General features: G+C 39.4%; 2 non-coding genes across 2 annotated transcripts; both read right to left on the bottom strand.

The window, feature by feature from the left end:
• Nucleotides 1–369: 369 nt before the first annotated feature.
• Nucleotides 370–476, bottom strand: LOC148573277 (small nucleolar RNA R71). Its single transcript, XR_015906754.1, has one exon. It is a non-coding gene; the product is annotated as a small nucleolar RNA R71 (small nucleolar RNA).
• Nucleotides 477–7,277: 6,801 nt separating this feature from the next.
• Nucleotides 7,278–7,385, bottom strand: LOC148573276 (small nucleolar RNA R71). Its single transcript, XR_015905589.1, has one exon. It is a non-coding gene; the product is annotated as a small nucleolar RNA R71 (small nucleolar RNA).
• Nucleotides 7,386–23,772: the final 16,387 nt, after the last annotated feature.

Here is a 23,772-nt window from a genome sequence, read left to right as displayed (position 1 = left end):
AGAAGAGTTTTGGGCTCTTATATGAATCCAAACCCGGGAAACTGTGGAAGTAGCATCCAAAAGCCAACCATACATGCCAACAACTTTGAACTGAAGACACAACTCATCACTCTTGTTCAGAACAACTGTTCATTCGGAGGGAGTGTCCAAGAAGACCCCAATCAACACCTAACCACCGTCCAAGAAGACCCCACTCTTGTGAAGTCTAATGGTGTTCATCCTGACACCTATAGACTGCTTCTGTTTCCCTTCTCACTCAAGGACAAAACATCTAAATGGCTGGATTCCTTCCCGAAGGAGAGTTTAACAACCTGGGAAGATGTGGTGAACAAATACTTGGCGAGATTCTATCCTCCTCAAAGAATCAACAGGTTGAGAGTTGAGGTACAAACCTTCAAGCAGCAAGATGGTGAGACTCTATATGAAGCATGGGAGAGGTTTAAGGATCTGATAAGAAGGTGCCCACCAGATATGTTCAATGAATGGGTGCAGCTACACATCTTTTATGAAGGCCTTTCTTATGAATCAAAGAAGGCAGTAGACCACTCATCCAGGGGATCTCTGAACAAGAAGAAGACCATAGAAGAAGTCATAGATGTCATTGAGACTGTAGCTGAGAATGGCTACTTCTATGCTTCTAAAAGAGGCAATACTAGAGGAGTAATGGAGCTAAACAATGTGGATGTATTGCTGGCCCAGAACAAGCTGATTACCAAGCAGCTGGCTGACCTTTCCAAGAAGATGGAGAGGAACCAAGTAGCAGCAATCACCACCTCATTAGCAACCCAAGAAGGAGTGAATACAGAAGTAGAGGGTGAGCAGGAACAAGCCAACTACATTGGAAACTCACCTAGGTAGACCCATGATCCATACTCCAAAACTTACAATCCTAGTTAGAGGAACCACCCAAACTTTTGGTGGGGAAATTAACAAGATCAAGGCCAAGATCAGAGACATCACAACCCCAATAACAATGCAGCTCACCAACACTTCACACAGAGATTATATCAGCACCCACCTAACAACACCTCTCAACATCCATATTAAAACCAAAATGGCCATTCTCATCCCTCCAACTCCAACTCACCATCATCCGAGGATAGACTCTCAAGGATTGAGACCCTACTTGAAGGCATATGCAAAGAGATTCAAGATAACAAGGTGTTCAAAGAGGAGGTGCGAGCTAATCTCAAAAACCAGGGAGACACCATTCAGAGGCTAGAATTTCAAGTGGGATACCTCTCTGAGAAGATTCCCAAACCCACGACAGCCTCCCAAGTGACACAGAGAAAAACCCGAGAGGTGAAACAAAGAAAGTAAGATGGGAAGACTACAAGATGGTCACCACAAGTGATAAAGAGACTGAGGAAGAGCCGAACAAACCATTAGAATAACCTGGAGACATATCAGCAGAGAAACAGGAAGAGGATCACCAAGAAACCAAAATTACACAGAAGGAGCTGCTGAGGCTCTATGCACCTTTTCCCCAAAGACTCAAGGGTGGTGTAGAAAAGAGAATATACTCAAAGTTCCTTGACACATTTGCACCTCTCCATGTGAACATACCATTCATCAAGGCTCTCCAACAAATGCCCCCATACATTAAGTATTTGAAAGAATTGCTGGCCAGGAAAAGCTCACTCAAGGGAGGGCAAACAATAGTGATGAATAAGGAGTGTAGTGCTCTCATTCAACCAGAGTTGCCTACAAAAAGGAAGGACCCAGGGAGTTTTCACATCCCCTATGCCATAGGAGAAACAATATTTGACAAAGGACTCTGTGACCTGGGAGCAAGCATCAACTTAATGCCTTTATCCCTTATGAAGAAGTTGCAGATCAATGAGCTAGTGCCCACAGACGTAGTCATCAGGCTGGCTGACAAAACTCAGAAACAAGCAGTAGGAGTGGTTGAAAACGTGTTGGTAAAGGTTGGTTGGGAAATATTTCCTTCCTACAGACTTTGTCATATTGGAAATGGAAGAGAGTCACCTTCACCCAATCATATTGGGAAGACCATTCCTAGCTACAGCCAGAGCGCTCATAGATGTGGAGCAAGGAGAGCTAATATTGAGGATACATGACGAACAACTCGCATTCAATATCTTTAAACCCTCACAAGAAGCAGATCAAGAAAGCAAGGAACCAAGGAAAGAGTACAACAAGGTGGAAGAAACAAGCATTGAAGCACAGGGAATTCCTTTGGTTGATGAACAAGATAATCAGCAACTATCACAGCTCAAGGAAAATCAGGAGGAACCTAAACCACCAGAGTCATACGAGACCAGCAACAAAATTTCCTTGAAAAGAAGAGGTCACAAAGAACAGAGAAACATCAAAAGGAACAAAGAAGAAGGCACCAAGGGGGTGGAGGAACAAGAAGATCCCCACAGAGGATTTCTCTCCAGGGGATAAAGTGATCTCAGCTTATTTTCCAGTTATCCCACCTCATCTCCCCACCATCCCATCTCAGCTACCTAAAGTCTTCACCATCAACAAAGTTCTTTCCCTAGAGCATGTAGAGATCCTTGATGAAGCCAATGGATATAGGTTTATTGCAAGAGGGGAAGATCTGAAGCATCACCAACCACCCTGACAAAGGGCAGAACGTCAAGCTAGTGACGCTAAAGAAGCGCTTCATGGGAGGCAACCCATGTTTTATATGCTTTTAAAGTAATTAATAATGCAAGGTTCATGAATTCCAAATCAGCTTTGACATATCCTTGAATGAATTTTTTTATGCAACATATAGTGGAGGACAAGTTTGGTGTTCAAGGCATGCTAAGAGAACATGAATGTAACTCATAGCACGTCACTCTTAGCACCTTGAACAATTCCTTTTACACCACATGGCCACAAATTAAGTTTGGTGTCACCAATGTTGCATACATGGACATTCAATTAGTCAATTGATTTGCACTGATGAATAGCACTTAGTTAGTTAAAAACAAAAATTTTAAAAAGTAGTTACTCTTTTCTTTTAAATTTTGCCGCCACTTCCCACAATTTCATTAATCACATCCCTTTTGTTTTGTAGGAAAATTGATGGGACAATTGAAGGAGGAAGTTTCGGCCACTTCAAAAAGGAGAGGACTATACACGTGTTTTCAAAGGGGATTGATGAGCGGATAATTTATACGCTTTTTGACATTGTTTTTAGTATGTTTTTAGTAGGATCTAGTTACTTTTAGGGATGTTTTTAATAGATTTTGTGTTAAATTCATATTTCTAGACTTTACTATGAGTTTGTGTGTTTTTCTGTGATTTCAGGTATTTTCTGGCTGAAATTGAGGGACTTGAGCAAAAATCAGATTCAGAGGTTAAAGAAGGACTGCTGATGCTGTTGGATTCTGACCTCCCTGTACTCAAAGTGGATTTGCTGGAGCTACAGAACTCGAAATGGTGCGCTTCCAATTGCGTTGGAAAGTAGACATCCAGGGCTTTCCAGCAATATATAATAGTCCATACTTTGGCCAAGAATAGATGACGTAAACTGGCGTTCAACGCCAGCCTTCTACCCAAATCTGGCGTCCAGCGCTAGAAAAGGAGCCAAAACCAGAGTTGAACGCCCAAACTGGCACAAAAGCTGGCGTTCAACTCCAGAAAGGACCTCTACACGTGTAACACTCAAGCCCAAGCCCAAGCACACACCAAGTGGGCCCCGGAAGTGGATTTGTACATCAATTACTTACTCATGTAAACCCTAGTAGCTAGTTTATTATAAATAGGACCTTTTACTATTGTATTTGGTATCTTTGGATTACCTTATGATCCTTTGATCACGTTTTAGGGGGCTGGCCATCTCGGCCATGCCTGGACCTTCACTTATGTATTTTTAACGGTAGAGTTTCTACACTCCTTAGATTAAGGTGTGGAGCTCTGCTGTCCCTCAAAGATTAATGCAAAGTACTACTGTTTTCTATTCAATTCTTCTTATTTCGCTTCTAAGATATCCATTCGCACCCAAGAACGTGATGAAGGTGATGATTATGTGTGACGCTCATCATCCTTCTCCCTTATGAACGCGTGCCTGACAAACACTTCTGTTCTACATGAAATAAGCTAGAATGAGTATCTCTTAGATCTCCTAACCAGAATCTTCGTGGCGTAAGCTAGAATGATGGCGGCATTCAAGAGAATCCGGAAGGTCTAAACCTTGTCTGTGGTATTCCGAGTAGGATTCAATGATTGAATGACTGTGACGAGCTCCGAACTCGCGATTGCAGGGCGTTAGTGACAGACGCAAAAGGATAGTAAATCCTATTCCAGCATGATCGAGAACCGACAGATGAATAGCCGTGCCGTGACAGGGTGCGTGAGCATATTATTCACTGAGAGGATAAGATGAAGCCATTGACAACGGTGATGCCTCCAGACGATTAGCCGTGCCGTGACAGGGCATTGGATCATTTTCCCGTGAGATGACCGAAAGTAGCCATTGACAGTGGTGATGTATCACATAAAGCCAGCCATGGAAAGGAGTAAGACTGATTGGATGAAGATAGTAGGAAAGCAGAGGTTCAGAGGAACGAAAAGCATCTCCATTCGCTTATCTGAAATTCCTACCAATGATTTACATAAGTACCTCTATCCCTATTCTTTTATTTATTATTCGAAAACTCCATAATTATTTTATATCCGCCTGACTGAGATTTACAAGGTGACCATAGCTTGCTTCATACCAACAATCTCCGTGGGATTCGACCCTTACTCACGTAAGGTATTACTTGGACGACCCAGTGCACTTGCTGGTTAGTTGTATCGAAGTTGTGACAATCATGAATTAAGATCAGAGCACCAAGCTTTGAAGCCATTACCAGGATTTGTTCGAGCTTGGAGATCACAATTTCGTGCACCAAGTTTTTGGCGCCGTTGCCGGGGATTGTTCGAGTTTGGACAACTGACGGTTCATCTTGTTGCTCAGATTAGGTAATTTTCTTTTTGTTTTGTTTTCAAAAATTTTTCAAAAATCTTTCAAAAACTCTTCCTTTGTTTTCGAAAAAAAAAATTAATATAAAATAAAATAAAATGTTTTCAAAAATAAATTATTCTATGGCTTCAAAATTTTTAAGAATGAATTCTAGTGTTTCATGAAATATGTTGAATCATATCTGGCTGTAAAGCCATACCCAAACTACTTTGGGATTGGTATTCAACTAATCACTCCAGCCCATGTAATTATATGCTAAAGCTTGGCTGGCTGTTAAGCCATGCCAGACCCTTTGATTGGAGCTTTAAGACTAACATGGCAAGATTCCTGGAATTCATATTAAAAATTTTGGAATCCTTATTTTCTTTTTCAAAAGAATTTTTCGAAAAATATAAAATAAAAATTCAAAAAAAAAAAAATTAGAAAATCATAAAAATCAAAAATATTTTTGTGTTTCTTGTTTGAGTCTTGAGTCATATCATAAGTTTGGTGTCACTTGCATATGCATCTTGCATTTTTCGAAAATTTCATACATTCATGGTGTTCTTCATGATCTTCAAGATGTTCTTGGTAAGTCTTCTTGTTTGATCTTGATGATTTTTTATTTTGTGTCTTTTCATGTTTATCATATGCATTCTTGAATTCTTAGTGTCTAAGCATTAAAGAATTCTAAGTTTGGTGTCTTGCATGTTTCTTTGCATTAAAAATTTTTCAAAAATGTGTCTATAATGTTCATCTTGACATTCATAGTGTTCTTGGTGTTCATCTTGACATTCATAGCATTCTTGCATGCATCACATGTTTTGATCTAAAAATTTCATGCATTGCATCTTTTTAGTGTTTTTCCTCTTGCATCATAAAAATTCAAAAATAAAAAAAATATCTTTCCCTTTTTCTCTCATCAAATTCGAAAATTTGAGTTGACTTTTTCAAAAATTTTCAAAATCAAATTGTTTTTTTTATGAGTCAAATCAAATTTTCAATTTGAAAATCTTATCTTTTTCAAAATCTTTTTCAAAAATCAAATCTTTTTCAAAATTCTTAGTTATTTTCGAAAATTCAAAAAAAAAATATTTTTCAAAAATTTTTTTCTTATTTTTATATAAAATTTTCGAAAATAACTAATCAATTAATGTTTTGATTCAAAAAATTTCAAGTTTGTTACTTACTTGTTAAGAAAGATTCAAACTTTAAGTTCTAGAATCATATCTTGTGATTTCTTGTGAATCAAGTCATTAATTGTGATTTTAAAAATCAAATCTTTTTCAAAAACTAATTTCTATCATATCTTTTCAAAAATATCTTCTCATCTTATCTTTTTCAAAAAATTGATTTCAAAATATCTTTTCTAACTTCCTAACTTCTTATCTTTTCAAAATTTGTTTCAACTAACTAACTAACTTTTTGTTTGTTTCTTAACTTTTTCAAAACTACCTAACTAACTTTGTCTCTCTAATTTTCGAAAATATCTTCCATCTTTTTCAAAAATTTCTTTTTTATTAACTAATTATTTTTATTTTTGATTTAAAAAAAAATTCGAAAAAAAATACTAACCTTTTTCAAAAACTATTTTCGAAAATCACTAACTCATTTTCAAAAATTGTTTTCGAAAATTCACTTCCCCCTCTCATCTTCTTCTATTTGTTTATTGATATACTAACATCTTTCCTTCAACTCACCAAAAATCCGAACCCCCTCTCTCTCTGAGTTCAAATTTTCTTTTCTTCTCTTCTTCTACTCACACAGGGATCTCTATACTGTGGTATAAAGGATCTCTATTATTATTATTATTTTTCTGTGCCTTCTTCTTTGTCATATGAGCAGGAGCAAGGATAAGAACATTCTTGTAGAAGCAGATCCAGAACCTGAAAGGACTCTGAAGAGAAAATTAAGAGAAGCTAAAATACAACAATCCAGAGATAACCTTTCAGAAATTTTCGAACAGGCAGAGGAGATGGCAGCCGAAAATAATAATAATGTAAGGAAGATGCTTGGTGACTTTACTGCACCTAATTCCAATTTACATGGAAGAAGCATCTCCATTCCTGCCATTGGAGCAAACAACTTTGAGCTGAAACCTCAATTAGTTTCTCTGATGCAGCAGAACTGCAAGTTTCATGGACTTCCATCTGAAGATCCTTTTCAGTTCTTAACTGAATTCTTGCAGATATGTGATACTGTTAAGACTAATGGAGTAGATCCTGAAGTCTACAGGCTCATGCTTTTCCCTTTTGCTGTAAGAGACAGAGCTAGATTATGGTCGGATTCTCAACCCAAAGATAGCCTGAACTCTTGGGATAAGCTGGTCACGGCTTTCTTAGCCAAGTACTTTCCTCCTCAAAAGCTGAGCAAGCTTAGAGCTGATGTTCAAACCTTCAGACAGAAAGAAGGTGAATACCTCTATGAAGCTTGGGAAAGATACAAACAGTTGACCAAAAAGTGTCCTTCTGACATGCTTTCAGAATGGACCATCCTGGATATATTCTATGATGGTTTATCTGAGTTATCAAAAATGTCACTGGACACTTCTGCAGGTGGATCCATTCACCTAAAGAAAATGCCTGCAGAAGCTCAAGAACTCATTGACATGGTTGCTAATAACCAGTTCATGTACACTTCTGAAAGGAATCCTGTGAGTAATGGGACGCCTATGAAGAAGGGAGTTCTTGAAGTTGATACTCTGAATGCCATATTGGCTCAGAATAAAATATTGACTCAGCAAGTCAATATGATCTCTCAGAGTCTGCATGGAATGCAAGCTGCATCCAACAATACTCAAGAGGCATCTTCTGAAGAAGAAGCTTATGATCCTGAGAACCCTGCAATAGCAGAGGTAAATTACTTAGGTGAACCTTATGGAAACACCTATAACTCAACATGGAGAAATCATCCAAATTTCTCATGGAAGGATCAAAAGCCCCAACAAGGCTTTAATAATGGTGGAAGAAACAGGTTTAACAATAATAAACCTTTTCCATCATCCACTCAGCAACAGACAGAGAACACTAAACAAAATGCTTCTAATTTAGCAAATCTAGTCTCTGATCTATCCAAGGCCACTGTGAGTTTCATGAATGAAACAAGGTCTTCCATTAGAAATCTGGAAGCACAAGTGGGCCAGCTGAGTAAAAGGATCACTGAAATCCCTCCTAGTACTCTCCCAAGCAATACAGAAGAGAATCCAAAAGGAGAGTACAAGGCCATTGACATAAGCGCCATGGCCGAACCTGTAAGGGAAGGAGAGGACGTGAATTCCAAGGAGGAAGACCTCCTGGGACGTCTAGTGATCAATAAGGAGCTTCCCTCTGAGGAACCAAAGGACTCTGAGGCTCATCTAGAGACCATAGAGATTCCATTGAACCTCCTTATGCCCTTCATGAGCTCTGATGAGTATTCCTCTTCTGAAGAGAATGAGGATGTTACTGAAGAGAAAACTTCCAAGTTTCTTGGTGCAATCATGAAGCTGAATGCCAAATTATTTGGCATTGATGCTTGGGAAGTTGAACCTCCCTTGTTCATCAATGAACTAAGTGATCTGGATCAACTGACATTGCCTCAAAAGAGACAGGATCCTGGAAAGTTCATAATACCCTGTACCATAGGCACCATGATCTTTAAGGCTCTGTGTGACCTTGGTTCAGGAATAAACCTCATGCCCCTCTCTGTAATAGAGAAACTGGGAATCTATGGGGTGCAAGCTGCTAAAATCTCACTAGAGATGGCAGACAGCTCAAGAAAATAGGCTTATGGACAAGTAGAGGATGTATTAGTAAAGGTTGAGGGCCTTTACATCCCTGCTGATTTCATAGTCCTGGATACTGGAAAGGAAGAGAATGAATCCATCATCCTAGGAAGACCTTTCCTGGCCACAGCAAGAGCTGTGATTGATGTTGACAGAGGTGAAATAGTCCTTCAATGGAATGAGAACTCTCTTGTGTTTAAAACTCAAGGATCTCCCTCTGCAACCATGAAGAGGAAGCATGAAAAGCTTCTCTCCAAGCAGAGTCAACCAGAGCCCCCACAGTCAAACTCCAAGTTTGGTGTTGGGAGGCCACAACCAAACTCTAAGTTGGTGTTGAACTCCCATATCCAAACTCTAAGTTTGGTGTTGGAGAGTCTCAACAAAGCTCTGCACATCTGTGAGGCTCCATGAGAGCCCACTGTCAAGCTATTGACATTAAAGAAGCGCTTGTTGGGAGGCAACCCAATGTTTATCTAATTCTTATTTTTATTATTTTTCATGTTTTCTTAGGTTCATGATCATGTGGAGTCACAAAATAAATATAAAAATTGAAAACGGAATCAAAAACAGCAGAAGAAAAATCACACCCTGGAGGAGCATCTGTCTGGCGTTCAAACGCCAGAACAGAGCATAGTTCTGGCGCTGAACGCCCAGAATGGGAGCATCCTGGCGCTGAACGCCCAGAACAAGCATGGTTCTGGCGTTCAACGCCAGAAATGGCAGCAAAGGGGCGTTGAACGCCCAAAAAGGGCACCAACCTGGCGCTAAACGCCCAGAGTTGTGTGCAAGGGCATTTTACATGCCTAAATTGGTGCAGGGATGTAAATGCCATGACACCTCAGGATCTGTGGACCCCACAGTATCCCCACCTACCTCATCATCTCTCTTCCCATTCATGATCATCCCTTCTACTTTCCATTTACCACTCACATCCATACGCCCACTACCTTAAAAAATTCAACATCTCTCTCCCACCCAATCCCACCCATATGGCCGAATACACACTCCCATCCATCTCCTCCATATCTTCTTCTTATTCTTCTATTCTTTCTTCTTTTGCTCGAGGGCGAGCAACATTCTAAGTTTGGTGTGGTAAAAAGCATAGCTTTTTTGTTTTTTTCCATAACCATTGATGGCACCTAAGGCCAGAGAAGCCTCTAGAAAGAGGAAAGGGAAGACAAAAGCTTCCATCAAGGGTCTATAGCTCAGTGGTAGAACATTTGACTGCAAATCAAGAGATCCCTGAGATACCTCAGGGGATACATTTTCTTCCACATAATTATTGGAAGCAACTAAGGGTGGAACATCAAGAGCACTCCATCATCCTTCATGAAATCAGAGAAGATCTAAAAGCAATGAAGGAGGAGCAGCAAAGACAAGGAAGAGACATAGAAGAGCTCAAGGACATCACTAAGGTGGACTCATTCCTTGTTCTTACTTTCTTTGTTTTTCATTTTCTATGTTATGTGCTTATCTATGTTTGTGTCTTCATTACATGATCATTAGTAGTAGTAACTATGTCTTAAAGTTATAAATGTCCTATGAATCCATCACCTCTCTTAAAAAAAATGTTTTAATTCAAAAGAACAAGAAGTACATGAGTTTTGAATTTATCCTTGAACTTAGTTTAATTATATTGATGTGGTGACAATGCTTCTTGTTTTCTGAATGTATGCTTGAACAGTGCATATGTCTTTTGAAGTTGTTGTTTAAGAATGTTAAATATGTTGGCTCTTGAAAGAATGATGACTAGGAGACATGTTATTTGATAATCTGAAAAATCATAAAAATGATTCTTGAAGCAAGAAAAAGCAGCAAAGAACAAAGCTTGCCGAAAAAAAAAATAGAAAAAAAATAGGCGAAAAAAAAAAATAAGAAAGAAAAAAAAAAAAAGCAAGCAGAAAAAGCCAAAAGCTCTTAAAACCAAGAGGCAAGAGCAAAAAGCCAATAACCCTTAAAACCAAAAGGCAAGGGCAAATAAAAAGGATCCCAAGGCTTTGAGCATCAGTGGATAGGAGGGCCTAAAGGAATAAAATCCTGGTCTAAGCGGCTAAACCAAGCTGTCCCTAACCATGTGCTTGTGGCGTGTAGGTGTCAAGTGAAAACTTGAGACTGAGCGGTTAAAGTCAAGGTCCAAAGCAAAAAAAAAAGAGTGTGCTTAAGAACCCTGGACACCTCTAATTGGGGACTTTAGCAAAGCTGAGTCACAATCTGAAAAGGTTCACCCAATTATGTGTCTGTGGCATTTATGTATCCGGTGGTAATACTGGAAAACAAAATGCTTAGGGCCACGGCCAAGACTCATAAAGAAGCTGTGTTCAAGAATCATCATACTGAACTAAGAGAGTCAATAACACTATTCGAAATCTGAAGTTCCTATAGATGCCAATCATTCTGAACCTCAATGAATAAAGTGAGATGCCAAAACTATTCAAGAGGCAAAAAGCTATAAGTCCCGCTCATATGATTGAAGCTCTGTTTCATTGATAGTTTGGAATTTATAGTATATTCTATTCTTTTTATCCTATTTTGATTTTTAGTTGCTTGGGGACAAGCAACAATTTAAGTTTGGTGTTGTGATGAGCGGATAATTTATACGCTTTTTGACATTGTTTTTAGTATGTTTTTAGTAGGATCTAGTTACTTTTAGGGATGTTTTTAATAGATTTTGTGTTAAATTCACATTTCTGGACTTTACTATGAGTTTGTGTATTTTTCTGTGATTTCAGGTATTTTCTGGCTGAAATTGAGGGACTTGAGCAAAAATCAGATTCAGAGGTTGAAGAAGGACTGCTGATGCTGTTGGATTCTGACCTCCCTGCACTCAAAGTGGATTTTCTGGAGCTACCGAACTCGAAATGGCGCCCTTCCAATTGCGTTGGAAAGTAGACATCCAGGGCTTTCCAGCAATATATAATAGTCCATACTTTGGCCAAGAATAGATGACGTAAACTGGCGTTCAACGCCAGCCTTCTACCCAAATCTGGCGTCCAGCGCCAGAAAAGGAGCCAAAACCAGAGTTGAACGCCCAAACTGGCACAAAAGCTGGCGTTCAACTCCAGAAAGGACCTCTACACGTGTAACACTCAAGCCCAAGCCCAAGCACACACCAAGTGGGCCCCGGAAGTGGATTTGTACATCAATTACTTACTCATGTAAACCCTAGTAGCTAGTTTATTATAAATAGGACCTTTTACTATTGTATTTGGTATCTTTGGATTACCTTATGATCCTTTGATCACGTTTTAGGGGGCTGGCCATCTCGGCCATGCCTGGACCTTCACTTATGTATTTTTAACGGTAGAGTTTCTACACTCCATAGATTAAGGTGTGGAGCTCTGCTGTCCCTCAAAGATTAATGCAAAGTACTACTGTTTTCTATTCAATTCTTCTTATTTCGCTTCTAAGATATCCATTCGCACCCAAGAACGTGATAAAGGTGATGATTATGTGTGACGCTCATCATCCTTCTCCCTTATGAACGCGTGCCTGACAAACACTTCTGTTCTACATGAAATAAGCTAGAATGAGTATCTCTTAGATCTCCTAACCAGAATCTTCGTGGCGTAAGCTAGAATGATGGCGGCATTCAAGAGAATCCGGAAGGTCTAAACCTTGTCTGTGGTATTCCGAGTAGGATTCAATGATTGAATGACTGTGACGAGCTCCGAACTCGCGATTGCAGGGCGTTAGTGACAGACGCAAAAGGATAGTAAATCCTATTCCAGCATGATCGAGAACCGACAGATGAATAGCCGTGCCGTGACAGGGTGCGTGAGCATATTATTCACTGAGAGGATAAGATGAAGCCATTGACAAGGGTGATGCCTCCAGACGATTAGCTGTGCCGTGACAGGGCATTGGATCATTTTCCCGTGAGATGACCGAAAGTAGCCATTGACAGTGGTGATGTATCACATAAAGCCAGCCATGGAAAGGAGTAAGACTGATTGGATGAAGATAGTAGGAAAGCAGAGGTTCAGAGGAACGAAAAGCATCTCCATTCGCTTATCTGAAATTCCTACCAATGATTTACATAAGTACCTCTATCCCTATTCTTTTATTTATTATTCGAAAACTCCATAATTATTTTATATCCGCCTGACTGAGATTTACAAGGTGACCATAGCTTGCTTCATACCAACAATCTCCGTGGGATTCGACCCTTACTCACGTAAGGTATTACTTGGACGACCCAGTGCACTTGCTGGTTAGTTGTATCGAAGTTGTGACAATCATGAATTAAGATCAGAGCACCAAGCTTTGAAGCCATTACCAGGATTTGTTCGAGCCTGGAGATCACAATTTCGTGCACCAGGGATGCATGGGGAAATGTTGCCATGCAACATTGGAAGAAGAACACGCTTGGAAACTGAACCAACCCCATCATAAAGTTGATGATCCTTGTGCCCATCCCATACTACACCCCATCCGTTCATCATACACCTACTCCATCAATCCACACCTTTCATTCACCCACCAATTCCCTATATAAGTGGTTCTTATTCCATACTCCCTTTCACATTCCAATTTTAATCCGTTACACTTCCCACTCTCGGCACCTAACCCCTTTTTACCCATCAAAAACACTCTCACCCATTCTCTTCACTACACCCCATCTTAACCGGCCGAAGCCAATTATCCACACCCTTTACACCTTCACATCTTAAAAATCACTTATGGCATCATCAAGCTCCAAGAGGCAAAAGAGGAAGGAACCGGTGGAGAGTGTCCCCTTCGATGAAGGGAGATTCAAAACTGCATTCCATGAACTCGAATTTGAACGGATAAAGGTCAAGAAGATATTACCTGAATTAACATTCCAGTTCAATGAGGATGAGTGCCCACAGATTCGAGAGAAGATTGAACAAAGGGGTTGGCAAAGGCTCACAAACCCAGAAGCAAAGATAAATGCAAACCTCATCAAGGAGTTCTATACAAATGTGGTCAGAGAAGATAAAACCAAGGCCCCCACCTTCAAAAGTTATGTGAGAGGAACATAGGTAGACTTCAGCCCCAATGCCATAACAAGGATTCTTCAGCTGAAATCGCCACATTTTGATGAACCCAGTTATCATGTGAGAATAAGTAATGGCCCCGACAATGATGAACTTGAAGAGATTGTGAACGATATGTGTGTTATAGGATCTGACTGGGAAAGGTATTCGGATAGGAGACCCTGGTTCATCAGGAGAGGAGACCTCATCTCGGAAGCCAAGGGATGGTTTGAGCTTGTGAGGAGATCTATCCTCCCAGCCGCAAATAATTCTGAGGTCAACATTACTCGAGCTACTATAGTACATTGCTTAATGAAGGGTGGAGGCATCAATGTGCACGAAATTATAGCTGAGGGGATTTAAGAATCAGCCAAGAAGAATGATCCAGGTGCTAGACTTTGGTACCCCAGCACCATCCTTAGGCTGTGTACGAAAGCCAAGGTAGTCTTCGAGGACAGCAATCCAACTTGGGTAAACCCCAGACGAATGGTTACACTCCAGCGTATAACTTATGTGGCACCCGCCCAACAATAAGAAGGCCTCAAATAGGGAAAAGAACATCACAAGAAGGACCTCACTAAGAAGAATCCCATCAGGAAGAATACCAGCAAGAAGAGTACTATGATCCAACCAATATAAATTTGGGCCACATTCAAGGAACCATTGAGGACTTGGCAAGGAGATATATGGAAAGGCAAGAACAACAATTACACATTCAATCCAAAAGGATGGATCGTCAAGAAGAGCTCTTGTCTAATTGGATGAATCAACAAGGGGAGTGGCAGAAACAGCAAATGGAACACTACTCCCAGCTCACTCAAGCCATCAATCAAGTGACTGAAAGGCAAGAGCGTCAAGACAAACGCCTTCAAGAACTCAACCAACGTCAGCTAGCTCAGATAAAGGCATTCAATGAGTTCAGCGTACTTAATGAAGGATGGCAACTACATAGGGAGGAGTTCAATATAAACACTCAAGCCAAGTTGAACTATATGTCTGGTCATATGCATAATCTGCACTCTGCAATCCCTAAGTATGATGCAGTCCAAAAAGAGCTAATAGAACAAGAGGAAAAGAAGGTGAAACAGTAGAAGGAAACATTGAAAAAGAAGATGGAAGATGCTGGCTTCTGGAAAAAGTTGATTGGAAAAGGCAAGGGAAGTGGGAGTTCAAGCACTCAAGAAAAACACAAAGGGGACAAACAAGAGGGAGAGCATGAGCAACCCCATGAGTAAAAGGTGGTGGAGTTCCCCCTTTGTTCCATCTTTTTCAAGTTTTTAAATAAGGAAAATCATGTATGAAATAAAACATGCTTCCATAGTAGTTTAGGATTTTAAATTCTGCCTTTAAGTTTTCATTGCTTAGGTCTATGCTTGCTAGTCCAAGTTACCTGCTGCATTTTCACCATACTTGCTTGTATGCTTGTCCTTTTGAATCAAATAAAAAGAGAATGTATGCTATGAAATACCAGAGTGAAGTTCATATTGTGGAGTAGGTTCCTAAACTTGTGGTGTAGTAATTACTTAGCTAAGTTGGTTCACCAACAAGGTAGGAAGGCAACTATCTGTCCTGAAGTCATATGCTTGAAGCACACCCCATGAGACCAGTTAATTAATAAGATCCTAATAAGAAAAAGGAAAAGAACAATAAGAGTTGAAAAAGAAAGAAAAGTAATAAGAAATAAGGCTAGGCACCAAGGGCTTGAATCTTGAGGGATGTGTCTGTGGTGCTCTTGTACCAAGGATCTGCTTGGATGAATAAGTTCTTAGGAGTGCTTCATCACTTGGTAACTTGGGCTAACTAACCCAAGATTATCAACTTAAAATTCACTATCAAGAGCAACCTTGCTACAGAACATTTAGTAACCCAAAGAGGTGCTGGACACCAAGGCCTCAAGGAAAGAAAATAACAAACCATGTGCCTGTGGTGTGCATGTATGGGGGAGAGAGACTTGAGGGAGTAAGTCCTTAGAGGTGTTTCAACACCTAGCACCTTGAACTAACTGGTTCGGGAGTGTTGGCTGAAAGCTTTTTTTAAAAAGTCGCCCTCTCACAGAACACTTAGCCTAAGGATGCAATAAACCGTGAAAATACAAAGGGATCAATAAATAAAAGTCTCAAAGGGTGCAATCAAGTGAGTATTCCAGGGCATGATAAAGGTCTGAAAGCCAATAAAGGAATGAACCTAAGTTGCTATGCATGAAACTCCATAAAACCAAGAACATGACTTTCACAATAATGATTCATTTCTCTTGTCATTTCATTCATCATTCTCTTGTTCCAGTACTTGCTTAGGAATAAGCAAGCTTTAAGTTTGATGTTGTGATGCCAGGGCATTTTGGCCAGTTTCACTGACCTTTTCTTTACTGTTTTAGGATAGTTTCATGCATTTTCTTAGGAAATAAGCAAGTTTTGGTTAGAATTTCACTTACATCTTGATTCAAGCAAACATTGTGAATTTTATATGATTTCATGAGAATTATGCATGAATGAATGATAAAATGAATGATGCATGATATCATGGGTTAGAACCTAGCTTTGATGCACTTTATTTGCTTGATTTCAAGACAAAGGAAGCAAGGAAGATGCCACGTTAGTCTAACTAACGTGACCATTAACGTGGAATGGGGGATAGCTTGCAACGTTAATGAGAAAAGTGATCGCCAATAATGCCTACATGAGCCATCATAGCCCACGTTAGTTGCCACGTTAACTACGTTAACGTGGAAGCTAATGTAGAAGAGAAGTAAAACTCCAACGTTAGTGGTAAAAGTGAATGCCACTAACATTGGAAAAGGGGGGCACACCTAGCCATGTTAAGAGTCACGTTAAGTACATTAACGTGAACTCTAACGTGGAAGGAAAGAAGTGCCAACGTTAGTGACACTCACCTTTGTCACTAACGTTGGACTAAGCCACCATTAGCCACGTTAATTGCACTAACGTGGAAGCTAATGTGGAGGGAAGGAATGATGAACCAACGTTAGTGACACTCACCTTTGTCACTAACGTTGGAGATGGCTATCACTACCATGTTAGAAGTCACGTTAACCTAAGTAACGTGAACTCTAACGTGGGAAGAAGGGTGTTTGGAGCGTTAGTGACAAAGGTAAGTGTCACTAACGCTCCCGAAGATTTGGCAAGCCTACGTTAAAGGTCACGTTAACTACACTAACGTGAACTCTAACGTAGGGAGAAAGGGGTACTCTCAACATTATTGGGAAAGGTAAACCCCAATAACGTTTGCGAATGGCCAAAAGGCAACGTTAGTGGTCACGTTAGTGCCACTAACGTTGAAGTTAACGTGGACTATTTTGGGTTAGGAACGTTAGTGAAAAAGGTGATTGTCACTAACGTTCTCGACCCCATATTTTCACTTAACGTTAACACCACTAACGCCCTAAGCTAAAGTCCATGCCTACAGCACATTTTCTCTGCAAGTGAAGCTGAGCCCACTAAAGATGATAACTGCTTCAACTCAAGATCTAAAGGCCCATATCCAAAACTTGAAGAGCCAACTAGAAGATCAGAAGAATAGGATAAATAGGAGTAGTTTTGAACTAGAGAAAAAGCTTTGGGGGGGGGGATTGGGAGAACTACTTTCTGTAGAATTTTACTTTCTCTGCAACTTCTAGTTTTACTTTCAAAATGCATTCTCCATCTTCGTTTTCTATTCCGAGAGCTATGAACAACTAAACCCCTTTCATTGGGTTAGGGAGCTCTGTTGTAATTTGATGGATCAATAATAGTTTTCATTATTCTTCCTCTTTCTTTTCTCTTAATTTTACTAGAAAGCTTTCAACCTTCATCCAATTGGGTAGTTATCTTGGAAAAGAAGCTATCCATACTTGGATCTCTTCGGAACTATGGAAGAGGAATGAAGAGATCATGCTAGAAATGCTTTCTCATGTGGAACCAAATTGGGGTTTGGATGGATATAGTGACATATAATCCTACCAATATTTTGATTTGGAAATACATGTGGTATAATCAGTGACCATACTTCATCTCTTTTCATGAGCAATTAGACCAAGGAATTGGCTATTGATCAAGATTTGAGAGATTGAATTACCAAGGAATTGGAATTCAATCACTTAAGATTGACAAGGAGATCAATGAATGCATTGATTGAGAAAGAGATGAAGATGAACTTGATCCGGAGAATACAACATCTCCTGAGCCCAATGAACTCCCCATTTTCTATCTCACCCATTCTCTTTAATTTCTGTAATTTACTTTTATGATCATCTTCCCAAATACCCATTTAATATTCTGCAATTTACTTTCCGCCATTTACATTTAGCTCTTTATTTCCAGTATTTACATTCTCTGCTATTTACTTTCCCGCCATTTAATTTCCTGCAACTCTCACATTAAATTCTGCTTAGCTCAACTAGAACATTCCTCTAATTAAAGTTGATTGACCAATCAATCCCTGTGGGATTCGACCTCACTCTATTGTGAGTTTTTACTTGACGACAATTCAGTATACTTGCCGAGGAAAATTTGTTGAGAGACAAGTTTCCGTGCATCAGGCATTAGCGGTCCTTTCTATTGATTGTTACCTTGAAGTAGTAAGAGTTGTTTTGCTTTCTCGTTGGTTATGCTTTCTTGACCACGACTCTAAGTGTTTTGTCTCAAGACAACCCTTTAATTAAGTTTCAATTAGCACTCCCAAACCAGTTGGTTTTAGGGTACTGGTGTTGAAACACCCCTAAGAATCTACTTGCCCAGGCCTCTTCTTGACACATCTTCACCACAAGCATCTACTAGGATCCTTAACTCCCTTTTTCGAGCTTTTTAATGTTTCTTTTCCATCCCAGTTGTTGATGCTCAGAGCCTTGGGTCTTTATTGCTTACTACTTCTTGGTTCTATGGATATTCAAGGAACACCCTTTTACCTTTTCTTGTTATACCTTCTAAGACTAGTTAATTTCCATGACTCATTTTCTTTTTAGTTCATTCAAGGTTCTACACTTAGTTTCTTATTTCTTAGTTTGTTGGATGATCTATCTTGGCCTTGGTTTCTCTTACTCTTTTTTTTTTGCACAACTCACAGTAACTCTTATGGAAACAAACTCTACTTTGTTTATGTTGAAGAAGACTTGAAATACATTGCATTTTCTTTCTTGTAATCTAAAGGACTCATAAAGACTCCAGACATGAAATAAAACTAAGCAGAAAACATAAACTATCCTAGCTTGATTATTTATTCAAAAAGTAAATCGAACAAAAGCTTAAAACAGGATTTTAGAAATTAGAGAGTGTCAACCATGGGACTCAACAACCTTGGGCAGCTTCATCTTTAGTTCATTGACCCTTTTCCTTTGTCCTTCTTCTTGGAAGGGGAGGAGCCACCTTTATCTTGCTTGGAGGACCCTTCTTGTGCCTTGGCATCCTTGGGCTTCTAGAATCCTAGCCTCCTCATATAATTCCTTTCATCCTCCTTATGTTTGGCTAGAATTTCCTCTTGTCTTGCACTCAGCTTCTCCATTCTTTGCATGAAGGTTGGGTATCCTGGGTTTAGAGCGGCCACGGCATTGCACAAGTGATTCAGCTTCGCTTGTGTATTGATGTCATACTGCCTCCTGGATATGGTTCTGGCATTATAAAGATTTCTGAATTTAGCCAAGTTTCTCTGTTGCCATTTGCCTTGCTCTACTATTTTGTCCAGTGCACTTCGCACCTCTCCCTAGTCAAATTGTTCTTGTTGCTCCTTGAGGTTCTCAAAACCCCCTTGGAGTTGTTGGATGTTCTGGTTGACTTGGTTCCATTGTTGTTGCTGAGTCTCCTTTAGTTGATTGACATCTTCCCTTAAGTGGTGTAGGTCTCCCTTCATTTGGTGTACATATCCTTGCAATTGTTCCCAGTTGAATCCTTCTGGAAATTGTTGATATTGGTAGTGTGGTGGCGGTGGTTGAAGTGCTAGAAAGTGAGGTTACTCTTCTCCCTCTTCCTCTTCTTGTTGTTGTTGCATATGTGGCCCATGAGCATGAGCTCTTTGTTCTCTGGCCCTCTAAAGTGGGTTAACAGCTACCACTTTGGCCATCTTCTTGGCAGTTATGAATTTGTCTTGCTTCACTAGCACCTCATCAATGATCTTTTCAACTCCAACCTCATCACATAGCCTCTGTATGATGCTGGAGAATGCCAACCTTGTATTGTCACTGGTGCTTTTTAGTACTTTATTAATGTTGTTGGCAATCATCTCCCCCACATTGACATTCTCACCTTTCATGATGTTGTATATGAGCACAGCTCTCTCCTTGGTCACCTCTGAAGTGTTGGATGTGGGGATTAGGGACCTCCTCACAAATTCTAGCCATCCACTAGCTTGGGGGCTCAAATCCCTTCTTCTCAATTGGTTGGGTATCCCATCCTTATCATTTATCCAATGCACATTCAGCACACAAATTTCGTTCAGAATTTTCTCAAATCCAGGGTCTTGTTGCTTCATTCTTTCTTCATAGCTCCGAGTGGAGCTTGTCCTCTTCACCATTAGCATCCTCTCTATGCTGGAGGGGCTATAGTCAATGGACTTCTCCCTCACATAGCTAATGTAGCCATAGTGTTGTCCTGGTTGAGGCACAGCGTTAGCATAAAACTCCCTCACCAAGCTCTCTACTAGCTTCCTTGGTGGGTTGCATAGGAGTGACCAGCCCCTATTGTTGATCTCAATGTTGATCTCAAGATGCTCATTCATCGCTAGTTGGAACCCAACCTCTGGAATGATTTTCCTCTCACTCACCCAACCATAGAATTGATTTTGGTTGAATGCAGAGAGGAACTTGTATTCGTTGAAAGAGCTTGACGATCCAGAGGTTGGTTCCTTGGTTTTTCTTTTCTTTGAGGCTGAATTTTTCGGTGGTGCCATTTGGTTGAGAGAGTGTGTTTGAGGTTGTAAAAAAATGGGGGAAGATTGAAAGAGAGGGCAAGCAAAACAAGATTTTGCTCTAACACCAAACTTAGAACTTGATTGTCCCAATCAAGAAAAAGAAGAAAGAAAGTAGGGAAAGAGAGATAGTAGAAGGCGAAAAGAGAAAGGAAGAAGAAGTGTGTATGGATTCTCTTCTTGTGTGATTGGGGTTTTGAAGTGGGAGAAGAGTTAGGAAGGTGAAGCTTTTATAAGGAGTGAATGGTGTGATTTGAAAGGTGGGAAATAAAAAGGGTTAAATGTTTTCCCACTTGGGGAGTGGCGCCTAGCGTGGGAAGAGGCGCCAACTCTTGTCTCACTGTGCCTTTTGCATGTGTTGAGTTCCAAAGTACAAGTACACTTTGACTTCTTTGCTTTGTGAGTTGTTCATCATGTGGGCCCCATCTTTTCTCCTGAAATTACTTTCTCCTTAAACTATCTAAAGCACTAGATTTTAAACTACTTCTAAGAAAAACAATAATAAAAAAAAAAAGATAAAGTGTTGGGGTGCTTGATAAACCACTATTTTATAGTTTATCTTGTGCTCAATTGAGTAGTTTTTATTAACTCTTTACCCACTTATTCATACTATTTGCATGAGTTTACATTCTCCTTCCTGATTTTGTGCTATGATTGAAAACATGCTTCTTTGGACTTATAATTTCTAATATTAATCCTCTCTTATCACCATTAGATGCCTTGATATGTGTGTTAAGTAATTTCAGAGATTACAGGGCAGGAATGGCTTAGAGGATGGAAAGGAAGCATGCAAAAGTGGAAGGAATACAAGAAGTTGGAGAAATTGCTAAACTCTCCAGCCTGACCTCTTTGCATTCAAACGGCTATAACTTGAGCTACAGAGGTCCAAACGATGCGGTTCCAGTTGCGTTGGAAAGCTAACGTCTAGGGCTTCAAGTTCATATATAATATGTCATAGTTGCTCTAACGCTAGGCGATGCGACCGCGTGCTCCATGCGGACGCATCGCAGTGACGAAAATCAGCGTGCTTGAATTCGCAACCAGCGAATTCTGGGCTGTTTCCGACCCAGTCTGTGGCCCAGAAAACACATATTAGAGGCTATAAAGTGGAGGAATGCATCCATTCATAATCATGCTCTCATATTTACAATTTTAAGATTTAGATGTAGTTTTTAGAGAGAGAGGTTCTCTCCTCTCTCTTAGGATTAGGATTTAGGATTTCTCTTAGTTTTAGGAGCGACTCTCAATCACAGGTTCTTTATTTTTATTTATTTTCCTGATTTAATTTATGAACTCTTCCATGTTACATTTGATATCTTTATTAGTGCAAATTGAAGTATTTCAGATTTACGATTGTTCTCTTTAATTTATTAATGCTCTTTAATTTATGTATTCAAATTATTTTCATTCAAGTAGATTCTCTTTCCTTTTGGCTTTGGTTGAGTCATTGGAGACACTTGAGTTATCAAACTTATTGTTGACTGAAAATTGGAATTTTTCAAGAATTAATTCGAGTTCCAATAACTCTAGCCTTTCCTAAGGAAAGACTAGGACCTGAGGAATAAAAATTAATTCATCCACTTAACTTACCTTCATAGTTAGAGGTTAACAAAGTGGGAGAAAAATCTAATTCTCATCACAATTGATAAGGATAACTAGGATAGGAATTCTGATTCTCATACCTTGCCAAGATTTTATTTTACAGTTATTTATTTATTTTTATTGCTTCGAAAATATACCTGTGCCCATTGCCCAAACTCCAAAACCCCAATTTACAAACTCATAACCAATAATAAGAACATACTTCCCTGCAATTCCTTGAGAAGACGACCCGAGGTTTGAATACTTCGGTTATCAATTTATTTAGGGGTTTGTTACTTGTGACAACCAAAACGTTTGTACGAAGGGATTTCTGTTGGTTTAGAGACTATATCTACCACGCGACTATTTTTATAAAATTCTTTACTAGCAAAAATCCTAACGTCAAAATGGCGCCGTTGCCGGGGAATTGCAAACGTGTGCCTTATTATTGGTTATTGTAAATATTTGCTTTTTTACTTGTTTATTTGTTTTTATTTTTGTTTTTATTTTTGCTTTTTTTCATAAATTAAGAGGTTATTGGTTTTTATTTAGTTATTAAAAATTTTTTCGAAAAAATTTTTTTCGTGTTCATCTTGATCTTCAAGTTGTTCTTCGTGTTCATCTTGACCTTCAAGTTGTTCTTAGTTGTTTTCTTCGTTTTGATCTAAAAATTTTAAGTTTGGTGTCATTTTATTATTTTTCTCTTTCCTCATTAAATTCAAAAATTCAAAATTTAAAACTCAAATTTCAAATTTCAAATTCCAATTTTCAAAATTCAAAAATCAAAATTCAAAATTTAAAATCCAAATTTCAAATTTTCAAATTTCAAATTTCAAAATTTAAAATTCAAAATTCAAAATTTAATTTTCAATTTCAAAATCTAAATTTCAATAACCTTTTGATTTAAAATTACTTTTATTTTTGTTTTTAATTTTTATTTGTTACTATGAACTCTCACCGCTTTGGCTATGAGTCTGGTTACAATTATGTTGCAGGAAGAAGAAATTACAATGAGAACAGGCATCAAGGTTGGAACAATCAAAGATGGGAGGAGCCACAAGGATTTGATCAACCCTCATGGCAACAACAACCTCCAATGGACTATCAACAACCACCACCATATGCCTATGAATCCTTTCCTCAACATGACTTTGGACCACCATACTCACAAACCCCTTTCCACCATTCACCTCCATATGACCCTAACCTGTATCCACCATACCAACCACCTTATGAGCCAAATGAACCCTCCTATCCATCCCAAACCTCCATGGAGAAAGCACTTACCGATCTAAACTCTACTATACAAGCTCTTGTCGCCCAAATCGGACCACCAAACACCTTCAACAATCAACCCTCAAGCTCTAGTGCACTTCCTTTTCAACCACAGAATGATCACTCCATCCCATCACCACCATCCATGGAAGAGCACCCACATCCATCAATCCAAGAGCAACATGATCCCAATGATGCTATTGACATGAAACAAGAGAGAAGGGATCATCTTCGCGAATTCATACTTCATAAGGAGCTAGAGGAGGCCCTAAGGGTGAAGGTAATAAAAACCCTTGAAGTCGAAGGAGTGGTTGAAGAATTAGTGAAGGAAGAATCAAGGGATCATCTCAAGGAAGCAG

Source organism: Arachis ipaensis, chromosome B2 (genome assembly GCF_059453495.1).
Source record: "Arachis ipaensis isolate K30076 ecotype BB chromosome B2, ASM5945349v1, whole genome shotgun sequence".
Classification (NCBI taxonomy): domain Eukaryota; kingdom Viridiplantae; phylum Streptophyta; class Magnoliopsida; order Fabales; family Fabaceae; genus Arachis; species Arachis ipaensis.
The sequence above is the reverse complement of the archived record's forward strand: the minus strand, read 5'-3'. Positions and strand labels throughout refer to the sequence as shown.